Genomic DNA, 23413 nt, shown 5'->3' with positions numbered 1-23413 from the left:
CTCACTGATTAACAAATGAACCCTGAGGGAGTCTCACTGATTAACACTCAACCCTGTGGTAGTCTCACTGATTAACACTGAACCCTATGGCAGTCTCACTGATTAACACATGAACCCTGAGGGAGTCTCACTGATTAACACTGAACCCTGTGGGAGTCTCACTGATAAACACTGAACCCTGTGGGAGTCTCACTGATTAACACTGAACCCTATGGGAGTCTCATTGATTAACACTGAACCCTATGGGAGTCTCACTGATTAACACATGAACCCTGTGGGAGTCTCACTGATTTACACTGAACCCTGTGGGAGTCTCACTGATTAACACATGAACCCTGAGGGAGTCTCACTGATTAACACTGAACCCTGTGGGAGTCTCACTGATTAACACTGAACACTATGGGAGTCTCACTGATTAACACATGAACCCTGTGGGAGTCTCACTAATTTAAACTGAACCCTTAGGGAGTCTCACTGATTAACACTGAACCCTATGGCAGTCTCACTGATTAACACATGAACCCTGAGGGAGTCTCACTGATTAACACTGAACCCTGTGGGAGTCTCACTGATTAACACTGAACACTATGGGAGTCTCACTGATTAACACATGAACCCTGTGGGAGTCTCACTAATTTAAACTGAACCCTTAGGGAGTCTCACTGATTAACACTGAACCCTATGGCAGTCTCACTGATTAACACATGAACCCTGAGGGAGTCTCACTTATTAACACTGAACCCTGTGGGAGTCTCACTGATTAACACTGAACCCTGTGGGAGTCTCACTGGTTAACACTGAAACCTGTGGGAGTCTCACTGATTAACACTGAACCCTATGGGAGTCTCACTGATTAACACTGAACCCTATGGGAGTCTCACTGATTAAGACTGAACCCTATGGGAGTCTCACTGATTAACACTGAACTCTATGGGATTCTCACTGATTAACACTGAACCCTATGGGAGTCTCACTGATTAACACTGAACCCTGGGGGAGTCTCACTGATCAACACTGAACCCTGTGAAAGTCTCACTGATTAACACTGAATCCTATGGGAGTCTCACTGATTAACACATGAACCCTGTGGGAGTCTCACTGATTTACACTGAACCCTGTGGGAGTCTCACTGATTAACACTGAACCCTATGGGAGTCTCACTGATTAACACATTAACCCTGAGGGAGTCTCACTGATTAACACTGAACCCTGTGGGAGTCTCACTTATTAACACTGAACCCTGTGGGAGTCTCACTGATTAACACTGAACCCTGTGGGAGTCTCACTGGTTAACACTGAAACCTGTGGGAGTCTCACTGATTAACACTGAACCCTATGGGAGTCTCATTGATTAACACTGAACCCTATGGGAGTCTCACTGATTAAGACTGAACCCTATGGGAGTCTCACTGATTAACACTGAACTCTATGGGATTCTCACTGATTAACACTGAACCCTATGGGAGTCTCACTGATTAACACTGAACCCTGTGGGAGTCTCACTGATCAACACTGAACCCTGTGAAAGTCTCACTGATTAACACTGAATGCTATGGGAGTCTCACTGATTAACACATGAACCCTGTGGGAGTCTCACTGATTTACACTGAACCCTGTGGGAGTCTCACTGATTAACACTGAACCCTATGGGAGTCTCACTGATTAACACATTAACCCTGAGGGAGTCTCACTGATTAACACTGAACCCTGTGGGAGTCTCACTGATTAACACTGAACCTTGTGGGAGTCTCACTGATTAACACTGAACCCTGTGGGAGTCTCAGTTATAAACACTGAACCCTGAGGGAGTCTCACTGATTAACACCGAACACTGTGGGAGTCTCACTGATTAACACTGAACACTGTGGGAGTCTCACTGATTAACACTGAACCCTGTGGGAGTCTCACTGATTAACACTGAACCCTATGGGAGTCTCATTGATTAACACATGAACCCTGAGGGAGTCTCACTGATTAACACTGAAACCTGTGGGAGTCTCACTGATTAACACTGAACCCTATGGGAGTCTCACTGATTAACACATGAACCCTGTGGGAGTCTCACTAATTTACACTGAACCCTGTGGGAGTCTCACTGATTAACACTGAACCATGTGGGAGTCTCACTGATTAACACTGAAACCTGTGGGAGTCTCACTGATTAACACTGAACCCTATGGGAGTCTCACTGATTAACACTGAACCCTATGGGAGTCTCACTGATTAACACTGAACCCTGTGGGAGTCTCACTGATTAAGACTGAACCCTATGGGAGTCTCACTGATTAACACTGAACTCTATGGGATTCTCACTGATTAACACTGAACCCTATGGGAGTCTCACTGATTAACACTGAACCCTGTGGGAGTCTCACTGATTAACACTGAACCCTATGCGAGTCTCACTGATTAACACATGAACCCTATGGGAGTCTCACTGATTAACAAATGAACCCTGAGGGAGTCTCACTGATTAACACTGAACCCTGTGGTAGTCTCACTGATTAACACTGAACCCTATGGCAGTCTCACTGATTAACACATGAACCCTGAGGGAGTCTCACTGATTAACACTGAACCCTGTGGGAGTCTCACTGATAAACACTGAACCCTGTGGGAGTCTCACTGATTAACACTGAACCCTATGGGAGTCTCATTGATTAACACTGAACCCTATGGGAGTCTCACTGATTAACACATGAACCCTGTGGGAGTCTCACTGATTTACACTGAACCCTGTGGGAGTCTCACTGATTAACACATGAACCCTGAGGGAGTCTCACTGATTAACACTGAACCCTGTGGGAGTCTCACTGATTAACACTGAACACTATGGGAGTCTCACTGATTAACACATGAACCCTGTGGGAGTCTCACTAATTTAAACTGAACCCTTAGGGAGTCTCACTGATTAACACTGAACCCTATGGCAGTCTCACTGATTAACACATGAACCCTGAGGGAGTCTCACTGATTAACACTGAACCCTGTGGGAGTCTCACTGATTAACACTGAACACTATGGGAGTCTCACTGATTAACACATGAACCCTGTGGGAGTCTCACTAATTTAAACTGAACCCTTAGGGAGTCTCACTGATTAACACTGAACCCTATGGCAGTCTCACTGATTAACACATGAACCCTGAGGGAGTCTCACTTATTAACACTGAACCCTGTGGGAGTCTCACTGATTAACACTGAACCCTGTGGGAGTCTCACTGGTTAACACTGAAACCTGTGGGAGTCTCACTGATTAACACTGAACCCTATGGGAGTCTCACTGATTAACACTGAACCCTATGGGAGTCTCACTGATTAAGACTGAACCCTATGGGAGTCTCACTGATTAACACTGAACTCTATGGGATTCTCACTGATTAACACTGAACCCTATGGGAGTCTCACTGATTAACACTGAACCCTGGGGGAGTCTCACTGATCAACACTGAACCCTGTGAAAGTCTCACTGATTAACACTGAATCCTATGGGAGTCTCACTGATTAACACATGAACCCTGTGGGAGTCTCACTGATTTACACTGAACCCTGTGGGAGTCTCACTGATTAACACTGAACCCTATGGGAGTCTCACTGATTAACACATTAACCCTGAGGGAGTCTCACTGATTAACACTGAACCCTGTGGGAGTCTCACTTATTAACACTGAACCCTGTGGGAGTCTCACTGATTAACACTGAACCCTGTGGGAGTCTCACTGGTTAACACTGAAACCTGTGGGAGTCTCACTGATTAACACTGAACCCTATGGGAGTCTCATTGATTAACACTGAACCCTATGGGAGTCTCACTGATTAAGACTGAACCCTATGGGAGTCTCACTGATTAACACTGAACTCTATGGGATTCTCACTGATTAACACTGAACCCTATGGGAGTCTCACTGATTAACACTGAACCCTGTGGGAGTCTCACTGATCAACACTGAACCCTGTGAAAGTCTCACTGATTAACACTGAATGCTATGGGAGTCTCACTGATTAACACATGAACCCTGTGGGAGTCTCACTGATTTACACTGAACCCTGTGGGAGTCTCACTGATTAACACTGAACCCTATGGGAGTCTCACTGATTAACACATTAACCCTGAGGGAGTCTCACTGATTAACACTGAACCCTGTGGGAGTCTCACTGATTAACACTGAACCTTGTGGGAGTCTCACTGATTAACACTGAACCCTGTGGGAGTCTCAGTTATAAACACTGAACCCTGAGGGAGTCTCACTGATTAACACCGAACACTGTGGGAGTCTCACTGATTAACACTGAACACTGTGGGAGTCTCACTGATTAACACTGAACCCTGTGGGAGTCTCACTGATTAACACTGAACCCTATGGGAGTCTCATTGATTAACACATGAACCCTGAGGGAGTCTCACTGATTAACACTGAAACCTGTGGGAGTCTCACTGATTAACACTGAACCCTATGGGAGTCTCACTGATTAACACATGAACCCTGTGGGAGTCTCACTAATTTACACTGAACCCTGTGGGAGTCTCACTGATTAACACTGAACCATGTGGGAGTCTCACTGATTAACACTGAAACCTGTGGGAGTCTCACTGATTAACACTGAACCCTATGGGAGTCTCACTGATTAACACTGAACCCTATGGGAGTCTCACTGATTAACACTGAACCCTGTGGGAGTCTCACTGATTAAGACTGAACCCTATGGGAGTCTCACTGATTAACACTGAACTCTATGGGATTCTCACTGATTAACACTGAACCCTATGGGAGTCTCACTGATTAACACTGAACCCTGTGGGAGTCTCACTGATTAACACTGAACCCTATGCGAGTCTCACTGATTAACACATGAACCCTATGGGAGTCTCACTGATTAACAAATGAACCCTGAGGGAGTCTCACTGATTAACACTGAACCCTGTGGTAGTCTCACTGATTAACACTGAACCCTATGGCAGTCTCACTGATTAACACATGAACCCTGAGGGAGTCTCACTGATTAACACTGAACCCTGTGGGAGTCTCACTGATAAACACTGAACCCTGTGGGAGTCTCACTGATTAACACTGAACCCTATGGGAGTCTCATTGATTAACACTGAACCCTATGGGAGTCTCACTGATTAACACATGAACCCTGTGGGAGTCTCACTGATTTACACTGAACCCTGTGGGAGTCTCACTGATTAACACATGAACCCTGAGGGAGTCTCACTGATTAACACTGAACCCTGTGGGAGTCTCACTGATTAACACTGAACACTATGGGAGTCTCACTGATTAACACATGAACCCTGTGGGAGTCTCACTAATTTAAACTGAACCCTTAGGGAGTCTCACTGATTAACACTGAACCCTATGGCAGTCTCACTGATTAACACATGAACCCTGAGGGAGTCTCACTTATTAACACTGAACCCTGTGGGAGTCTCACTGATTAACACTGAACCCTGTGGGAGTCTCACTGGTTAACACTGAAACCTGTGGGAGTCTCACTGATTAACACTGAACCCTATGGGAGTCTCACTGATTAACACTGAACCCTATGGGAGTCTCACTGATTAAGACTGAACCCTATGGGAGTCTCACTGATTAACACTGAACTCTATGGGATTCTCACTGATTAACACTGAACCCTATGGGAGTCTCACTGATTAACACTGAACCCTGTGGGAGTCTCACTGGTCAACACTGAACCCTGTGAAAGTCTCACTGATTAACACTGAATCCTATGGGAGTCTCACTGATTAACACATGAACCCTGTGGGAGTCTCACTGATTTACACTGAACCCTGTGGGAGTCTCACTGATTAGCACTGAACCCTATGGGAGTCTCACTGATTAACACATTAACCCTGAGGGAGTCTCACTGATTAACACTGAACCCTGTGGGAGTCTCACTTATTAACACTGAACCCTGTGGGAGTCTCACTGATTAACACTGAACCCTGTGGGAGTCTCACTGGTTAACACTGAAACCTGTGGGAGTCTCACTGATTAACACTGAACCCTATGGGAGTCTCACTGATTAACACTGAACCCTATGGGAGTCTCACTGATTAAGACTGAACCCTATGGGAGTCTCACTGATTAACACTGAACTCTATGGGATTCTCACTGATTAACACTGAACCCTATGGGAGTCTCACTGATTAACACTGAACCCTGTGGGAGTCTCACTGATCAACACTGAACCCTGTGAAAGTCTCACTGATTAACACTGAATCCTATGGGAGTCTCACTGATTAACACATGAACCCTGTGGCAGTCTCACTGATTTACACTGAACCCTGTGGGAGTCTCACTGATTAACACTGAACCCTATGGGAGTCTCACTGATTAACACATTAACCCTGAGGGAGTCTCACTGATTAACACTGAACCCTGTGGGAGTCTCACTGATTAACACTGAACCTTGTGGGAGTCTCACTGATTAACACTGAACCCTGTGGGAGTCTCAGTTATAAACACTGAACCCTGAGGGAGTCTCACTGATTAACACCGAACACTGTGGGAGTCTCACTGATTAACACTGAACACTGTGGGAGTCTCACTGATTAACACTGAACCCTGTGGGAGTCTCACTGATTAACACTGAACCCTATGGGAGTCTCATTGATTAACACATGAACCCTGAGGGAGTCTCACTGATTAACACTGAAACCTGTGGGAGTCTCACTGATTAACACTGAACCCTATGGGAGTCTCACTGATTAACACATGAACCCTGTGGGAGTCTCACTAATTTACACTGAACCCTGTGGGAGTCTCACTGATTAACACTGAACCATGTGGGAGTCTCACTGATTAACACTGAAACCTGTGGGAGTCTCACTGATTAACACTGAACCCTATGGGAGTCTCACTGATTAACACTGAACCCTGTGGGAGTCTCACTGATTAAGACTGAACCCTATGGGAGTCTCACTGATTAACACTGAACTCTATGGGATTCTCACTGATTAACACTGAACCCTATGGGAGTCTCACTGATTAACACTGAACCCTGTGGGAGTCTCACTGATTAACACTGAACCCTATGCGAGTCTCACTGATTAACACATGAACCCTATGGGAGTCTCACTGATTAACAAATGAACCCTGAGGGAGTTTCACTGATTAACACTGAACCCTGTGGTAGTCTCACTGATTAACACTGAACCCTATGGGAGTCTCACTGATTAACACATGAACCCTGTGGGAGTCTCACTAATTTAGACTGAACCCTGTGGGAGTCTCACTGATTAACACTGAACCCTATGGCAGTCTCACTGATTAACACATGAACCCTGAGGGAGTCTCACTGATTAACACTGAACCCTGTGGGAGTCTCACTGATTAACACTGAACCCTATGGGAGTCTCACTGATTAACACTGAACCCTATGGGAGTCTCACTGATTAAGACTGAACCCTATGGGAGTCTCACTGATTAACACTGAACTCTATGGGATTCTCACTGATTAACACTGAACCCTATGGGAGTCTCACTGATTAACACTGAACCCTGTGGGAGTCTCACTGATCAACACTGAACCCTGTGAAAGTCTCACTGATTAACACTGAATGCTATGGGAGTCTCACTGATTAACACATGAACCCTGTGGGAGTCTCACTGATTTACACTGAACCCTGTGGGAGTCTCACTGATTAACACTGAACCCTATGGGAGTCTCACTGATTAACACATTAACCCTGAGGGAGTCTCACTGATTAACACTGAACCCTGTGGGAGTCTCACTGATTAACACTGAACCTTGTGGGAGTCTCACTGATTAACACTGAACCCTGTGGGAGTCTCAGTTATAAACACTGAACCCTGAGGGAGTCTCACTGATTAACACCGAACACTGTGGGAGTCTCACTGATTAACACTGAACACTGTGGGAGTCTCACTGATTAACACTGAACCCTGTGGGAGTCTCACTGATTAACACTGAACCCTATTGGAGTCTCATTGATTAACACATGAACCCTGAGGGAGTCTCACTGATTAACACTGAAACCTGTGGGAGTCTCACTGATTAACACTGAACCCTATGGGAGTCTCACTGATTAACACATGAACCCTGTGGGAGTCTCACTGGTTAACACTGAAACCTGTGGGAGTCTCACTGATTAACACTGAACCCTATGGGAGTCTCACTGATTAACACTGAACCCTATGGGAGTCTCACTGATTAAGACTGAACCCTATGGGAGTCTCACTGATTAACACTGAACTCTATGGGATTCTCACTGATTAACACTGAACCCTATGGGAGTCTCACTGATTAACACTGAACCCTGTGGGAGTCTCACTGATCAACACTGAACCCTGTGAAAGTCTCACTGATTAACACTGAATCCTATGGGAGTCTCACTGATTAACACATGAACCCTGTGGCAGTCTCACTGATTTACACTGAACCCTGTGGGAGTCTCACTGATTAACACTGAACCCTATGGGAGTCTCACTGATTAACACATTAACCCTGAGGGAGTCTCACTGATTAACACTGAACCCTGTGGGAGTCTCACTGATTAACACTGAACCTTGTGGGAGTCTCACTGATTAACACTGAACCCTGTGGGAGTCTCAGTTATAAACACTGAACCCTGAGGGAGTCTCACTGATTAACACCGAACACTGTGGGAGTCTCACTGATTAACACTGAACACTGTGGGAGTCTCACTGATTAACACTGAACCCTGTGGGAGTCTCACTGATTAACACTGAACCCTATGGGAGTCTCATTGATTAACACATGAACCCTGAGGGAGTCTCACTGATTAACACTGAAACCTGTGGGAGTCTCACTGATTAACACTGAACCCTATGGGAGTCTCACTGATTAACACATGAACCCTGTGGGAGTCTCACTAATTTACACTGAACCCTGTGGGAGTCTCACTGATTAACACTGAACCATGTGGGAGTCTCACTGATTAACACTGAAACCTGTGGGAGTCTCACTGATTAACACTGAACCCTATGGGAGTCTCACTGATTAACACTGAACCCTGTGGGAGTCTCACTGATTAAGACTGAACCCTATGGGAGTCTCACTGATTAACACTGAACTCTATGGGATTCTCACTGATTAACACTGAACCCTATGGGAGTCTCACTGATTAACACTGAACCCTGTGGGAGTCTCACTGATTAACACTGAACCCTATGCGAGTCTCACTGATTAACACATGAACCCTATGGGAGTCTCACTGATTAACAAATGAACCCTGAGGGAGTTTCACTGATTAACACTGAACCCTGTGGTAGTCTCACTGATTAACACTGAACCCTATGGGAGTCTCACTGATTAACACATGAACCCTGTGGGAGTCTCACTAATTTAGACTGAACCCTGTGGGAGTCTCACTGATTAACACTGAACCCTATGGCAGTCTCACTGATTAACACATGAACCCTGAGGGAGTCTCACTGATTAACACTGAACCCTGTGGGAGTCTCACTGATTAACACTGAACCCTATGGGAGTCTCACTGATTAACACTGAACCCTATGGGAGTCTCACTGATTAAGACTGAACCCTATGGGAGTCTCACTGATTAACACTGAACTCTATGGGATTCTCACTGATTAACACTGAACCCTATGGGAGTCTCACTGATTAACACTGAACCCTGTGGGAGTCTCACTGATCAACACTGAACCCTGTGAAAGTCTCACTGATTAACACTGAATGCTATGGGAGTCTCACTGATTAACACATGAACCCTGTGGGAGTCTCACTGATTTACACTGAACCCTGTGGGAGTCTCACTGATTAACACTGAACCCTATGGGAGTCTCACTGATTAACACATTAACCCTGAGGGAGTCTCACTGATTAACACTGAACCCTGTGGGAGTCTCACTGATTAACACTGAACCTTGTGGGAGTCTCACTGATTAACACTGAACCCTGTGGGAGTCTCAGTTATAAACACTGAACCCTGAGGGAGTCTCACTGATTAACACCGAACACTGTGGGAGTCTCACTGATTAACACTGAACACTGTGGGAGTCTCACTGATTAACACTGAACCCTGTGGGAGTCTCACTGATTAACACTGAACCCTATTGGAGTCTCATTGATTAACACATGAACCCTGAGGGAGTCTCACTGATTAACACTGAAACCTGTGGGAGTCTCACTGATTAACACTGAACCCTATGGGAGTCTCACTGATTAACACATGAACCCTGTGGGAGTCTCACTAATTTACACTGAACCCTGTGAGAGTCTCACTGATTAACACTGAACCATGTGGGAGTCTCACTGATTAACACTGAAACCTGTGGGAGTCTCACTGATTAACACTGAACCCTATGGGAGTCTCACTGATTAACACTGAACCCTATGGGAGTCTCACTGATTAACACTGAACCCTGTGGGAGTCTCACTGATTAAGACTGAACCCTATGGGAGTCTCACTGATTAACACTGAACTCTATGGGATTCTCACTGATTAACACTGAACCCTATGGGAGTCTCACTGATTAACACTGAACCCTGTGGGAGTCTCACTGATTAACACTGAACCCTATGCGAGTCTCACTGATTAACACATGAACCCTATGGGAGTCTCACTGATTAACAAATGAACCCTGAGGGAGTCTCACTGATTAACACTGAACCCTGTGGTAGTCTCACTGATTAACACTGAACCCTATGGCAGTCTCACTGATTAACACATGAACCCTGAGGGAGTCTCACTGATTAACACTGAACCCTGTGGGAGTCTCACTGATAAACACTGAACCCTGTGGGAGTATCACTGATTAACACTGAACCCTATGGGAGTCTCATTGATTAACACTGAACCCTATGGGAGTCTCACTGATTAACACATGAACCCTGTGGGAGTCTCACTGATTTACACTGAACCCTGTGGGAGTCTCACTGATTAACACATGAACCCTGAGGGAGTCTCACTGATTAACACTGAACCCTGTGGGAGTCTCACTGATTAACACTGAACACTATGGGAGTCTCACTGATTAACACATGAACCCTGTGGGAGTCTCACTAATTTAAACTGAACCCTTAGGGAGTCTCACTGATTAACACTGAACCCTATGGCAGTCTCACTGATTAACACATGAACCCTGAGGGAGTCTCACTTATTAACACTGAACCCTGTGGGAGTCTCACTGATTAACACTGAACCCTGTGGGAGTCTCACTGGTTAACACTGAAACCTGTGGGAGTCTCACTGATTAACACTGAACCCTATGGGAGTCTCACTGATTAACACTGAACCCTATGGGAGTCTCACTGATTAAGACTGAACCCTATGGGAGTCTCACTGATTAACACTGAACTCTATGGGATTCTCACTGATTAACACTGAACCCTATGGGAGTCTCACTGGTCAACACTGAACCCTGTGAAAGTCTCACTGATTAACACTGAATCCTATGGGAGTCTCACTGATTAACACATGAACCCTGTGGGAGTCTCACTGATTTACACTGAACCCTGTGGGAGTCTCACTGATTAACACTGAACCCTATGGGAGTCTCACTGATTAACACATTAACCCTGAGGGAGTCTCACTGATTAACACTGAACCCTGTGGGAGTCTCACTTATTAACACTGAACCCTGTGGGAGTCTCACTGATTAACACTGAACCCTGTGGGAGTCTCACTGGTTAACACTGACACCTGTGGGAGTCTCACTGATTAACACTGAACCCTATGGGAGTCTCACTGATTAACACTGAACCCTATGGGAGTCTCACTGATTAAGACTGAACCCTATGGGAGTCTCACTGATTAACACTGAACTCTATGGGATTCTCACTGATTAACACTGAACCCTATGGGAGTCTCACTGATTAACACTGAACCCTGTGGGAGTCTCACTGATCAACACTGAACCCTGTGAAAGTCTCACTGATTAACACTGAATCCTATGGGAGTCTCACTGATTAACACATGAACCCTGTGGGAGTCTCACTGATTTACACTGAACCCTGTGGGAGTCTCACTGATTAACACTGAACCCTATGGGAGTCTCACTGATTAACACATTAACCCTGAGGGAGTCTCACTGATTAACACTGAACCCTGTGGGAGTCTCACTGATTAACACTGAACCTTGTGGGAGTCTCACTGATTAACACTGAACCCTGTGGGAGTCTCAGTTATAAACACTGAACCCTGAGGGAGTCTCACTGATTAACACCGAACACTGTGGGAGTCTCACTGATTAACACTGAACACTGTGGGAGTCTCACTGATTAACACTGAACCATGTGGGAGTCTCACTGATTAACACTGAAACCTGTGGGAGTCTCACTGATTAACACTGAACCCTATGGGAGTCTCACTGATTAACACTGAACCCTATGGGAGTCTCACTGATTAACACTGAACCCTGTGGGAGTCTCACTGATTAAGACTGAACCCTATGGGAGTCTCACTGATTAACACTGAACTCTATGGGATTCTCACTGATTAACACTGAACCCTATGGGAGTCTCACTGATTAACACTGAACCCTGTGGGAGTCTCACTGATTAACACTGAACCCTATGCGAGTCTCACTGATTAACACATGAACCCTATGGGAGTCTCACTGATTAACAAATGAACCCTGAGGGAGTCTCACTGATTAACACTGAACCCTGTGGTAGTCTCACTGATTAACACTGAACCCTATGGCAGTCTCACTGATTAACACATGAACCCTGAGGGAGTCTCACTGATTAACACTGAACCCTGTGGGAGTCTCACTGATAAACACTGAACCCTGTGGGAGTCTCACTGATTAACACTGAACCCTATGGGAGTCTCATTGATTAACACTGAACCCTATGGGAGTCTCACTGATTAACACATGAACCCTGTGGGAGTCTCACTGATTTACACTGAACCCTGTGGGAGTCTCACTGATTAACACATGAACCCTGAGGGAGTCTCACTGATTAACACTGAACCCTGTGGGAGTCTCACTGATTAACACTGAACACTATGGGAGTCTCACTGATTAACACATGAACCCTGTGGGAGTCTCACTAATTTAAACTGAACCCTTAGGGAGTCTCACTGATTAACACTGAACCCTATGGCAGTCTCACTGATTAACACATGAACCCTGAGGGAGTCTCACTTATTAACACTGAACCCTGTGGGAGTCTCACTGATTAACACTGAACCCTGTGGGAGTCTCACTGGTTAACACTGAAACCTGTGGGAGTCTCACTGATTAACACTGAACCCTATGGGAGTCTCACTGATTAACACTGAACCCTATGGGAGTCTCACTGATTAAGACTGAACCCTATGGGAGTCTCACTGATTAACACTGAACTCTATGGGATTCTCACTGATTAACACTGAACCCTATGGGAGTCTCACTGATTAACACTGAACCCTGTGGGAGTCTCACTGGTCAACACTGAACCCTGTGAAAGTCTCACTGATTAACACTGAATCCTATGGGAGTCTCACTGATTAACACATGAACCCTGTGGGAGTCTCACTGATTTACACTGAACCCTGTGGGAGTCTCACTGATTAACACTGAACCCTATGGGAGTCTCACTGATTAACACATTAACCCTGAGGGAGTCTCACTGATTAACACTGAACCCTGTGGGAGTCTCACTTATTAACACTGAACCCTGTGGGAGTCTCACTGATTAACACTGAACCCTGTGGGAGTCTCACTGGTTAACACTGACACCTGTGGGAGTCTCACTGATTAACACTGAACCCTATGGGAGTCTCACTGATTAACACTGAACCCTATGGGAGTCTCACTGATTAAGACTGAACCCTATGGGAGTCTCACTGATTAACACTGAACTCTATGGGATTCTCACTGATTAACACTGAACCCTATGGGAGTCTCACTGATTAACACTGAACCCTGTGGGAGTCTCACTGATCAACACTGAACCCTGTGAAAGTCTCACTGATTAACACTGAATCCTATGGGAGTCTCACTGATTAACACATGAACCCTGTGGGAGTCTCACTGATTTACACTGAACCCTGTGGGAGTCTCACTGATTAACACTGAACCCTATGGGAGTCTCACTGATTAACACATTAACCCTGAGGGAGTCTCACTGATTAACACTGAACCCTGTGGGAGTCTCACTGATTAACACTGAACCTTGTGGGAGTCTCACTGATTAACACTGAACCCTGTGGGAGTCTCAGTTATAAACACTGAACCCTGAGGGAGTCTCACTGATTAACACCGAACACTGTGGGAGTCTCACTGATTAACACTGAACACTGTGGGAGTCTCACTGATTAACACTGAACCCTGTGGGAGTCTCACTGATTAACACTGAACCCTATGGGAGTCTCATTGATTAACACATGAACCCTGAGGGAGTCTCACTGATTAACACTGAAACCTGTGGGAGTCTCACTGATTAACACTGAACCCTATGGGAGTCTCACTGATTAACACATGAACCCTGTGGGAGTCTCACTAATTTACACTGAACCCTGTGGGAGTCTCACTGATTAACACTGAACCATGTGGGAGTCTCACTGATTAACACTGAAACCTGTGGGAGTCTCACTGATTAACACTGAACCCTATGGGAGTCTCACTGATTAACACTGAACCCTGTGGGAGTCTCACTGATTAAGACTGAACCCTATGGGAGTCTCACTGATTAACACTGAACTCTATGGGATTCTCACTGATTAACACTGAACCCTATGGGAGTCTCACTGATTAACACTGAACCCTGTGGGAGTCTCACTGATTAACACTGAACCCTATGCGAGTCTCACTGATTAACACATGAACCCTATGGGAGTCTCACTGATTAACAAATGAACCCTGAGGGAGTCTCACTGATTAACACTGAACCCTGTGGTAGTCTCACTGATTAACACTGAACCCTATGGGAGTCTCACTGATTAACACTGAACCCTGTGGGAGTCTCACTGATTAACACTGAACACTATGGGAGTCTCACTGATTAACACATGAACCCTGTGGGAGTCTCACTAATTTAAACTGAACCCTTAGGGAGTCTCACTGATTAACACTGAACCCTATGGCAGTCTCACTGATTAACACATGAACCCTGAGGGAGTCTCACTTATTAACACTGAACCCTGTGGGAGTCTCACTGATTAACACTGAACCCTGTGGGAGTCTCACTGGTTAACACTGAAACCTGTGGGAGTCTCACTGATTAACACTGAACCCTATGGGAGTCTCACTGATTAACACTGAACCCTATGGGAGTCTCACTGATTAAGACTGAACCCTATGGGAGTCTCACTGATTAACACTGAACTCTATGGGATTCTCACTGATTAACACTGAACCCTATGGGAGTCTCACTGATTAACACTGAACCCTGTGGGAGTCTCACTGGTCAACACTGAACCCTGTGAAAGTCTCACTGATTAACACTGAATCCTATGGGAGTCTCACTGATTAACACATGAACCCTGTGGGAGTCTCACTGATTTACACTGAACCCTGTGGGAGTCTCACTGATTAACACTGAACCCTATGGGAGTCTCACTGATTAACACATTAACCCTGAGGGAGTCTCACTGATTAACACTGAACCCTGAGGGAGTCTCACTTATTAACACTGAACCCTGTGGGAGTCTCACTGATTAACACTGAACCCTGTGGGAGTCTCACTGGTTAACACTGACACCTGTGGGAGTCTCACTGATTAACACTGAACCCTATGGGAGTCTCACTGATTAACACTGAACCCTATGGGAGTCTCACTGATTAAGACTGAACCCTATGGGAGTCTCACTGATTAACACTGAACTCTATGGGATTCTCACTGATTAACACTGAACCCTATGGGAGTCTCACTGATTAACACTGAACCCTGTGGGAGTCTCACTGATCAACACTGAACCCTGTGAAAGTCTCACTGATTAACACTGAATCCTATGGGAGTCTCACTGATTAACACATGAACCCTGTGGGAGTCTCACTGATTTACACTGAACCCTGTGGGAGTCTCACTGATTAACACTGAACCCTATGGGAGTCTCACTGATTAACACATTAACCCTGAGGGAGTCTCACTGATTAACACTGAACCCTGTGGGAGTCTCACTGATTAACACTGAACCTTGTGGGAGTCTCACTGATTAACACTGAACCCTGTGGGAGTCTCAGTTATAAACACTGAACCCTGAGGGAGTCTCACTGATTAACACCGAACACTGTGGGAGTCTCACTGATTAACACTGAACACTGTGGGAGTCTCACTGATTAACACTGAACCCTGTGGGAGTCTCACTGATTAACACTGAACCCTATGGGAGTCTCATTGATTAACACATGAACCCTGAGGGAGTCTCACTGATTAACACTGAAACCTGTGGGAGTCTCACTGATTAACACTGAACCCTATGGGAGTCTCACTGATTAACACATGAACCCTGTGGGAGTCTCACTAATTTACACTGAACCCTGTGGGAGTCTCACTGATTAACACTGAACCATGTGGGAGTCTCACTGATTAACACTGAAACCTGTGGGAGTCTCACTGATTAACACTGAAACCTATGGGAGTCTCACTGATTAACACTGAACCCTGTGGGAGTCTCACTGATTAAGACTGAACCCTATGGGAGTCTCACTGATTAACACTGAACTCTATGGGATTCTCACTGATTAACACTGAACCCTATGGGAGTCTCACTGATTAACACTGAACCCTGTGGGAGTCTCACTGATTAACACTGAACCCTATGCGAGTCTCACTGATTAACACATGAACCCTATGGGAGTCTCACTGATTAACAAATGAACCCTGAGGGAGTCTCACTGATTAACACTGAACCCTGTGGTAGTCTCACTGATTAACACTGAACCCTATGGGAGTCTCACTGATTAACACATGAACCCTGTGGGAGTCTCACTAATTTAGACTGAACCCTGTGGGAGTCTCACTGATTAACACTGAACCCTATGGCAGTCTCACTGATTAACACATGAACCCTGAGGGAGTCTCACTGATTAACACTGAACCCTGTGGGAGTCTCACTGATTAATACTGAACCCTGTGGGAGTCTCACTGATTAACACTGAACCCTGTGGGAGTCTCACTGATTAAGACTGAACCCTATGGGAGTCTCACTGATTAACACTGAACTCTATGGGATTCTCACTGATTAACACTGAACCCTATGGGAGTCTCACTGATTAACACTGAACCCTGTGGGAGTCTCACTGATTAACACTGAACCCTATGGGAGTCTCACTGATTAACACATGAACCCTATGGGAGTCTCACTGATTAACACATGAACCCTGAGGGAGTCTCACTGATTAACACTGAACCCTGTGGGAGTCTCACTGATTAACACTTAACCCTATGGGAGTCTCACTGATTAACACATGAACCGTGTGGGAGTCTCACTAATTTACACTGAACCCTGTGGGAGTCTCACTGATTAACACTGAACCCTATGGCAGTCTCACTGATTAACACATGAACCCTGAGGGAGTCTCACTGATTAACACTGAACCCTGTGGGAGTCTCACTGATTAACACTGAACCCTGTGGGAGTCTCACTGATTAACACTGAACACTATGGGAGTCTCACTGATTAACACATGAACCCTGTGGGAGTCTCACTAATTTAAACTGAACCCTTTGGGAGTCTCACTGATTAACACTGAACCCTATGGCAGTCTCACTGATTAACACATGAACCCTGAGGGAGTCTCACTGATTAACACTGAACCCTGTGGGAGTCTCACTGATTAACACTGAACCCTGTGGGAGTCTCACTGATTAACACTGAAACCTGTGGGAGTCTCACTGAATAACACTGAACCCTATGGAAGTCTCACTGATTAACACTGAACCCTATGGGAGTCTCACTGATTAAGACTGTACCCTATAGGAGTCTCACTGATTAACACTGAACTCTATGGGATTCTCACTGATTAACACTGAACCCTATGGGAGTCTCACTGATTAACACTGAACCCTGTGGGAGTCTCACTGATCAACACTGAACCCTGTGAAAGTCTTACTGATTAACACTGAACCCTTTGGGAGTCTCACTGATTAACACATGAACCCTGTGGGAGTCTCAATGATTTACACTGAACCCTGTGGGAGTCTCACTGATTAACACTGAACCCTATGGGAGTCTCACTGATTAACACATTAACCCTGAGGGAGTCTCACTGATTAACACTGAACCCTGTGGGAGTCTCACTGATTAACACTGAACCCTGTGGGAGTCTCACTGATTAACACTGAACCCTGTGGGAGTCTCAGTTATTAACACTGAACCCTGAGGGAGTCTCACTGATTAACACCGAACACTGTGGGAGTCTCACTGATTAACACTGAACACTGTGGGAGTCTCACTGATTAACACTGAACCCTGTGGGAGTCTCACTGATTAACACTGAACCCTAGGGGAGTCTCATTGATTAACACATGAGCCCTGAGGGAGTCTCACTGATTAACACTGAACCCTGTGGGAGTCTCACTGATTAACACTGAACCCTGTGGGAGTCTCACTGATTAACACTGAAACCTGTGGGAGTCTCACTGATTAACACTGAACCCTATGGGAGTCTCACTGATTAATACTGAACCCTATGGGAGTCTCACTGATTAACACTGAACCCTGTGGGAGTCTCACTGATTAAGACTGAACCCTATGGGAGTCTCACTGATTAACACTGAACTCTATGGGATTCTCACTGATTAACACTGAACCCTATGGGAGTCTCACTGATTAACACTGAACCCTGTGGGAGTCTCAATGATTAACACTGAACCCTATGGGAGTCTCACTGATTAACACATGAACCCTATGGGAGTCTCACTGAGTAACACATGAACCCTGAGGGAGTCTCACTGATTAACACTGAACCCTGTGGGAGTCTCACTGATTAACACTGAACCCTATGGGAGTCTCACTGATTAACACATGAACCCTGTGGGAGTCTCACTAATTTAGACTGAACCCTGTGGGAGTCTCACTGATTAACACTGAACCCTATGGCAGTCTCACTGATTAACACATGAACCCTGAGGGAGTCTCACTGATTAACACTGAACCCTGTGGGAGTCTCACTGATTAACAGTGAACCCTGTGGGAGTCTCACTGATTAACACTGAAACCTGTGGGAGTCTCACTGATTAACACTGAACCCTATGGGAGTCTCACTGATTAACACTGAACCCTATGGGAGTCTCACTGATTAACACTGAACCCTGTGGGAGTCTCACTGATTAAGACTGAACCCTATGGGTGTCTCACTGATTAACACTGAACTCTATGGGATTCTCACTGATTAACACTGAACCCTATGGGAGTCTCACTGATTAACACTGAACCCTGTGGGAGTCTCACTGATTAACACTGAACCCTATGGGAGTCTCACTGATTAACACATGAACCCTATGGGAGTCTCACTGATTAACACATGAACCCTGAGGGAGTCTCACTAATTTACACTGAACCCTGTGGGAGTCTCACTGATTAACACTGAACCCTATGGCAGTCTCACTGATTAACACATGAACCCTGAGGGAGTCTCACTGATTAACACTGAACCCTGTGGGAGTCTCACTGATTAACACTGAACCCTGTGGGAGTCTCACTGATTAACACTGAACCCTATGGGAGTCTCATTGATTAACTCTGAACCCTATGGGAGTCTCACTGATTAACACATGAACCCTGTGGGAGTCTCACTGATTTACACTGAACCCTGTGGGAGTCTCACTGATTAACACTGAACCCTATGGGAGTCTCACTGATTAACACATGAACCCTGAGGGAGTCTCACTGATTAACACTGAACCCTGTGGGAGTCTCACTGATTAACACATTAACCCTGAGGGAGTCTCACTGATTAACACTGAACCCTGTGGGAGTCTCACTGATTAACACTGAACCCTGTGGGAGTCTCACTGATTAACACTGAACCCTGTGGGAGTCTCAGTTATTAACACTGAACCCTGAGGGAGTCTCACTGATTAACACCGAACACTGTGGGAGTCTCACTGATTAACACTGAACACTGTGGGAGTCTCACTGATTAACACTGAACCCTGTGGGAGTCTCACTGATTAACACTGAACCCTAGGGGAGTCTCATTGATTAACACATGAGCCCTGAGGGAGTCTCACTGATTAACACTGAACCCTGTGGGAGTCTCACTGATTAACACTGAACCCTGTGGGAGTCTCACTGATTAACACTGAAACCTGTGGGAGTCTCACTGATTAACACTGAACCCTATGGGAGTCTCACTGATTAATACTGAACCCTATGGGAGTCTCACTGATTAACACTGAACCCTGTGGGAGTCTCACTGATTAAGACTGAACCCTATGGGAGTCTCACTGATTAACACTGAACTCTATGGGATTCTCACTGATTAACACTGAACCCTATGGGAGTCTCACTGATTAACACTGAACCCTGTGGGAGTCTCAATGATTAACACTGAACCCTATGGGAGTCTCACTGATTAACACATGAACCCTATGGGAGTCTCACTGAGTAACACATGAACCCTGAGGGAGTCTCACTGATTAACACTGAACCCTGTGGGAGTCTCACTGATTAACACTGAACCCTATGGGAGTCTCACTGATTAACACATGAACCCTGTGGGAGTCTCACTAATTTAGACTGAACCCTGTGGGAGTCTCACTGATTAACACTGAACCCTATGGCAGTCTCACTGATTAACACATGAACCCTGAGGGAGTCTCACTGATTAACACTGAACCCTGTGGGAGTCTCACTGATTAACAGTGAACCCTGTGGGAGTCTCACTGATTAACACTGAAACCTGTGGGAGTCTCACTGATTAACACTGAACCCTATGGGAGTCTCACTGATTAACACTGAACCCTATGGGAGTCTCACTGATTAACACTGAACCCTGTGGGAGTCTCACTGATTAAGACTGAACCCTATGGGTGTCTCACTGATTAACACTGAACTCTATGGGATTCTCACTGATTAACACTGAACCCTATGGGAGTCTCACTGATTAACACTGAACCCTGTGGGAGTCTCACTGATTAACACTGAACCCTATGGGAGTCTCACTGATTAACACATGAACCCTATGGGAGTCTCACTGATTAACACATGAACCCTGAGGGAGTCTCACTAATTTACACTGAACCCTGTGGGAGTCTCACTGATTAACACTGAACCCTATGGCAGTCTCACTGATTAACACATGAACCCTGAGGGAGTCTCACTGATTAACACTGAACCCTGTGGGAGTCTCACTGATTAACACTGAACCCTGTGGGAGTCTCACTGATTAACACTGAACCCTATGGGAGTCTCATTGATTAACTCTGAACCCTATGGGAGTCTCACTGATTAACACATGAACCCTGTGGGAGTCTCACTGATTTACACTGAACCCTGTGGGAGTCTCACTGATTAACACTGAACCCTATGGGAGTCTCACTGATTAACACATGAACCCTGAGGGAGTCTCACTGATTAACACTGAACCCTGTGGGAGTCTCACTGATTAACACTGAACCCTATGGCAGTCTCACTGATTAACACATGAATCCTGAGGGAGTCTCACTGATTAAGACTGAACCCTATGGGAGTCTCATTGATTAACACATGAACCCTGTGGGAGTCTCACTGATTTACACTGAACCCTGTGGGAGTCTCACTGATTAACACTGAACCCTATGGGAGTCTCACTGATTAACACATGAACCCTGAGGGAGTCTCACTGATTAACACTGAACCCTGTGGGAGTCTCACTGATTAACACTGAACACTATGGGAGTCTCACTGATTAACACATGAACCCTGTGGGAGTCTCACTAATTTAAACTGAACCCTTTGGGAGTCTCACTGATTAACACTGAACCCTATGGCAGTCTCACTGATTAACACATGAACCCTGAGGGAGTCTCACTGATTAACACTGAACCCTGTGGGAGTCTCACTGATTAACACTGAACCCTGTGGGAGTCTCACTGATTAACACTGAAACCTGTGGGAGTCTCACTGATTAACACTGAACCCTATGGGAGTCTCACTGATTAACACTGAACCCTATGGGAGTCTCACTGATTAAGACTGAACCCTATGGGAGTTTCACTGATTAACACTGAACTCTATGGGATTCTCACTGATTAACACTGAACCCTATGGGAGTCTCACTGATTAACACTGAACCCTGTGGGAGTCTCACTGATCAACACTGAACCCTGTGAAAGTCTCACTGATTAACACTGAACCCTATGGGAGTCTCACTGATTAACACATGAACCCTGTGGGAGTCTCACTGATTTACACTGAACCCTGTGGGAGTCTCACTGATTAACACTGAACCCTATGGGAGTCTCACTGATTAACACATTAACCCTGAGGGAGTCTCACTGATTAACACTGAACCCTGTGGAAGTCTCACTGATTAACACTGAACCCTGAGGCAGTCTCACTGATTAACACTGAACCCTGTGGGAGTCTCAGTTATTAACACTGAACCCTGAGGGAGTCTCACTGATTAACACCGAACACTGTGGGAGTCTCACTGATTAACACTGAACACTGTGGGAGTCTCACTGATTAACACTGAACCCTGTGGGAGTCTCACTGATTAACACTGAACCCTATGGGAGTCTCATTGATTAACACATGAACCCTGAGGGAGTCTCACTGATTAACACTGAACCCTGTGGGAGTCTCACTGATTAACACATGAACCCTATGGGAGTCTCACTGAGTAACACATGAACCCTGAGGGAGTCTCAATGATTAACACTGAACCCTGTGGGAGTCTCACTGATTAACACTGAACCCTATGGGAGTCTCACTGATTAACACATGAACCCTGTGGGAGTCTCACTAATTTAGACTGAACCCTGTGGGAGTCTCACTGATTAACACTGAACCCTATGGCAGTCTCACTGATTAACACATGAACCCTGAGGGAGTCTCACTGATTAACACTGAACCCTGTGGGAGTCTCATTGATTAACTCTGAACCCTATGGGAGTCTCACTGATTAACACATGAACCCTGTGGGAGTCTCACTGATTTACACTGAACCCTGTGGGAGTCTCACTGATTAACACTGAACCCTATGGGAGTCTCACTGATTAACACATGAACCCTGAGGGAGTCTCACTGATTAACACTGAACCCTGTGGGAGTCTCACTGATTAACACTGAACCCTATGGGAGTCTCACTGATTAACACTGAACCCTATGGGAGTCTCACTGATTAACACTGAACCCTGTGGGAGTCTCACTGATTAAGACTGAACCCTATGGGAGTCTCACTGATTAACACTGAACTCTATGGGATTCTCACTGATTAACACTGAACCCCTATGGGAGTCTCACTGATTAACACTGAACCCTGTGGGAGTCTCAATGATTAACACTGAACCCTATGGGAGTCTCACTGATTAACACATGA

This window comes from Petromyzon marinus, chromosome 56 (genome assembly GCF_048934315.1).
Source record: "Petromyzon marinus isolate PM22_M1 ecotype Great Lakes invasive population chromosome 56, UKy_Petmar_22M1.pri1.0, whole genome shotgun sequence".
Classification (NCBI taxonomy): domain Eukaryota; kingdom Metazoa; phylum Chordata; class Hyperoartia; order Petromyzontiformes; family Petromyzontidae; genus Petromyzon; species Petromyzon marinus.
The sequence above is the reverse complement of the archived record's forward strand: the minus strand, read 5'-3'. Positions refer to the sequence as shown.